At 48.1% G+C, this 4534-nt stretch overlaps 1 protein-coding gene across 1 annotated transcript in view; it reads right to left on the bottom strand.

The window, feature by feature from the left end:
• Atp6v1c1 (ATPase H+ transporting V1 subunit C1) overlaps window positions 1-4245 on the bottom strand; it is a 37265-nt gene extending 33020 nt beyond the window's left edge. Inside the window, exon 1 of the mRNA XM_028767679.1 lies at window positions 4061-4245. The gene's annotated coding sequence lies outside the window, so the exon portion shown is untranslated. The remainder of the gene's footprint in view (window positions 1-4060) is intronic.
• Between the last annotated feature and the right edge of the window lie 289 nt (window positions 4246-4534).

The raw sequence follows: 4534 nt of genomic DNA, 5'->3' as shown, positions 1-4534 counted from the left end.
TGGAAAAATTTTGTCTAAAATAATGTTAGCATTATAGTTCAGAAGCCCCGATCTAGTACAACCTCAATGGTGAAGTTAATAGGCCAGGGGCTAGAGATGTCTCAACAGTTCAGAGCATTTGCTGCTCTTGCAGAAGAACCAGGTTCAGTTCCCAAAACTCCACTCAGCTCAGAACCAGCATTCAGTCCCAGGAGATCCAATGCCCTTTTCTGGTTTCCACAAGCACCAGGCACAAGTGGCATATATAACACACATGCACACAAACACTCATACACACAAAATGAAAGTAATTTATTTTAAAAAGTTAATGTGCCAGTTAATTGGGTTACCTTATAGAGAACTTCCTATGTATTCAGTCTGCTTTAATCACTTAGGAAACGCCCACCTCTCCCACCCTCCCACACAGGTCATAATATGTAGCCCTGGCTCACACTGAATTCACAGATTCTCATGCCTTTGCCTCCCAAGTGCTGAGATTAAAGATTTGCATCACAACTGGCATCAACCTCTTTCAATAAAATGCCAGCACTAGGTTCACCCAACATTTTATTTTCAAACACCCATTATGTTCCTCACTTGAGATGCATTCTCATCAGACTGTTATCCTGCTATAACATAAGCACCTCTCCTCGACTGACTACTGGACTCGATTCTCTGAACTCAGTGTGTGTGTGTGTGTGTGTGTGTGTGTGTGCGCACACAACAAGTACATTTCCCACTGGAGAATGCTATTTCATTACCTAGCTTACAACGAGATGAGTCCAGTGACAGAGGTCTGTAATATTGATACTTAGGAGGCACAGGCAGAAGGATCAGGAGGTCCAGGCTCACCTTGGTTTAATGCCTAAGCTCTTTCCAAAAACACCAAGTTAATGCAGTCTTTAACACTGATAATAGTGGGTGTGTGGTAACACATACCTTTAGTCCCAGCTCTCGGAAGCAGAGGCAGGTGGAACTCTGAGAGTTTGAGGCCAGCCTGGTCTACAAAACAAGTTCTAGGCCAGCCAGGGTTGTTACACAAAGGAACCGTGTCTCAAGAGGGAAAAAAATTGATGAAATGGAAATCAAATGCAAATTAATTTGTAGCTAAAATGAAACAGCTCTATATCCAAATGATGAAAAGAACACACCCTCAGATGGAATACAGACTGGACAAGACAAACTATAACAGACACTTAGTCAAAACTACTGCTATTGCAAGCAAAATCAAGTACAAAGGGGAAAGGGATTACATAGTTGTGCCCCACCACAGGGGACAGGTAGTTCCAGCTCAGCCGGGGATGCATAAGTCAAAAGGAAGACTTACTACCCACTAAGGGACTGGTGGCCTGCAGAGGCCCTTTGCCAAGGTTCACTGAGACATGCTAGTCTTGCTCTTGACCAATGGACATTATCCTACAAGTTAGGGCCATAATCAGACTGCAATTTCTGAAGCCCGTTAAGTGTTAGGTTTGAGAAAAAAAACAAAACAACTAATGTAAATGAGAATGCTAAGATTTATAAATGTGCTGGGCGGTGTAGGCCAGTCTGGGCTACAGAGGGAGTCCCAAGACAGCCAAGGCCACACAGAGAAGCCTTGTCTCAAAAAAAAAAAAAATCTATAAACACACACATGCCAGCACTCAGGAGGCAGTGGCAGGCAGATTTCTGAATTCGAGAACAACCTTGTCTACATAAAGAAACCCTGTCTCAAAAAAACAAAAAGTAAAAAATAAATAAACAGATAAATGAATAAATACACACACACACAAAGATGAGTCTTTAATCCCAGTACTCAGGAAGCAGATGTACCTCTGTGAGTTCAAGGTCAGCCTGGTCTATTTAATGAGTTCAAGGACAGCCAGGGCTACACAGTGGGACCCTGTTTCAAATATATATGTGTGTGTGTGTGTGTGTGTGTGTATGTGTGTGTGTGTATAATCCTGCCCTGTTTTAAATGCAGGATAAGAGTAGCCACCTAGCTGGGCGGTGGTGGCGCATGCCTTTAATCCCAGCATTTGGAAGGCAGAGGCAGGCGGATTTCTAAGTTCGAGGCCAGCCTGGTCTACCGAGTGAGTTCCAGGACAGCCAGGACTACACAGAGAAACCCTGTCTCGGAAAACAAAAAACAAACAAACAAACAAAAAAAAAAAGAGTAGCCACCTAACTCTCAACATTCCGTTTGCAGAGTACTATTTCTTGAGATCTGATCTGGTATCTGCAAAGGAACCAAAAGACAAATGGATCCTGTAGTTCTGAGCCGAAAGTCTGAGGCTCCAACTTCTGCACGATGAGACCCATTTGGTGCCAAACAACTGTGATTACCACCTTGAGCACATCAGCTCGCCCTGTGGCTCCTTATCTCCTCCAGCTAGACAGGACACAGAAGCCCACCACTCACAGAAAAGCAATCCTGGGTTTTTCCAGACAAGGTCTTGCTATGGAGCCCTGGCTAGCCTGCAACTCACTATTTGCCAGGCTGGTTCAAATTGTGGGGGACTTGTAGGGCCACAGTCTGTCTCCACTGCCTATAATCTTCACCGATCCTCTTTGCATCTAACAGAGAAGCACTGCACAGTCTGACTCCAGCTGTCCCCCACGCAGGCCTGTCTGTCCACATCCCACTACCACACTTTCTCATTCCAGGCTCCCTGCAAGTTCTCCTCTCATTTCAAGGCCTTGACAAATTCTGTCCCCTCGCTCCTGCCCGCTCATCTGCTTTCCATAGCAATCTCTTCTCAGACCTTAGGTCAAGTCATCTCCTCAGTAAAGCCTTCTTTGAATCTTCCACAGAGGTCATATTCCTGGGAAACATCTCTGCACTGCTCCATTACTCCCTCAGAGCAGACTTTACCTGTGTATAACTTTTTTTTTTTTTTGACACACAGTCTCACAATGTAGCTTTGGTTGGTTGTCTCCAAAGTGCTAGGATTAAAGGTGAGTGCTCTGTCACACACCACATGTACGAATATTAAAACCTATCTCCTCCGGATCTCTCTGGAAGCTGAGGGCAGAGTCCCTGTCTGCTTCCTAAGCCTTAGCACTCCCACAGTCTCTGTCACAGAGCACTATATGAACAAGTATTAGACTTCAAAACTATTTCCCACTTTTCCACAATACAGTCTACTACAAACCTGGCCTTTGGCACCCCTGAAACATGTCTTCTTTCATCAGACCCTCAAATAATGAATGGGGTTTTCACTGAATAAAAAGTTCTCCTTTGTTTCCTCCAATCCCACTGACTTGCCAAGACCCAAATTCAAGTGGTCCTTCCTCCAGGATACTTTTCTCCTCTTCTATTTTTTACCAGTTCTATACAACCTCATCTTTCCCTTGTGACTTATCTTCTCAGCATCAGTGTGAACTTCTAAGGCTGAGCCAGTCACACCCCACCACTCCATTCCCGGGGCACCACTAAAGACTGAGTGGACAATTCCCCCCCCCCATACATTTTTCCCCTAAAAGAATACTAGCTTCCCTCTCATGCCTCATAGGTGATTCAATATGTCTTATAAGAGATTCTGCCCGCAAGTTCCTTCTCGAGGACTTTGTTTAACCTCCCCCAACCCCAACCTAGTGAAATGTTTTTAGCTGTCTGTATTCCCGTTCCGTCCACTGCCTACAATGACCCCCGTGTCCTCTGTGACCGCCCCCTGCCTGAAGTGGGCACCCCTTCCGCCCTGAAAACTATAATTCCCTCTATTCACATACAGGCGTAAACACACCCAGTGGAGACCACACACACACACACACACACACACACCAACCCAGATCCTCGAGGACCTGAGGCATTCTATCACTGTCCACCTTCTTACAAGTGATCAGACCAGGACTGACTGGGACTCCCACCCAAGGAGGACCCGAATGTACAACACTTCTCCCTTCTGCCACTGAGTTCCCCGCCTGGGCCCCTTCCCCCTCCTTTTTCTTCCAAAGACACTAGCCCTAGGCCCCGAGATGCGGAGAGCCCGCACCCAGGCCGGCTGCAGGTCCGACGCCACAGTCTAGGCCCCCGCGCCGCCCCATCCTTCCCCGGCAGCCACTGCAGTGGCAGCTCCCCGCAGGGCTGTCGCTCACTGACCCGGGAAGGTGTCTCAGGAGGAGGAGGCGGCGACGGCGGTGCGGAGGCAGGAAGCCTGGCAGACGTTAACCGCTCAGCGCTCCATCCCTCCCCGACCTAAGCTCTGGCCTCTCGGCTTCCTCGACCCCTGCGCCCAGAGCAAGTCACGTGCCAGCCGGAGCAGTCAGCTGACCGCGGCCCACGCCGCTCCGCCTACGCGCGCGCAGCGCTGCGCGCAATCACGACGCGGCCCGGCCTCCGGAGTAGGCGGGGCTGAGAGAGCGCGCAGAGCGGACTTCCGGGTGGGTGGAGCTTGCCGCTCTTCCAGACGCACCTGGTCCGAACAGTCCCCGCCCACCCTAAAATTACCCACAGGTTTCAACCATTCAGACTCCCCCAAGCTCCTGCACTGCGCGTTTTGACAGTCCAGTTTTCGGGAAAAATCTTTTTAATAATCCACTTCAGTGGTCTCATATTTTTCATCCAATTTGGTAT

This window comes from Grammomys surdaster, unplaced genomic scaffold, assembly GCF_004785775.1.
Source record: "Grammomys surdaster isolate TR1022 unplaced genomic scaffold, NIH_TR_1.0 63, whole genome shotgun sequence".
NCBI classification, from domain to species: Eukaryota; Metazoa; Chordata; class Mammalia; order Rodentia; family Muridae; genus Grammomys; species Grammomys surdaster.
The sequence above is the reverse complement of the archived record's forward strand: the minus strand, read 5'-3'. Positions and strand labels throughout refer to the sequence as shown.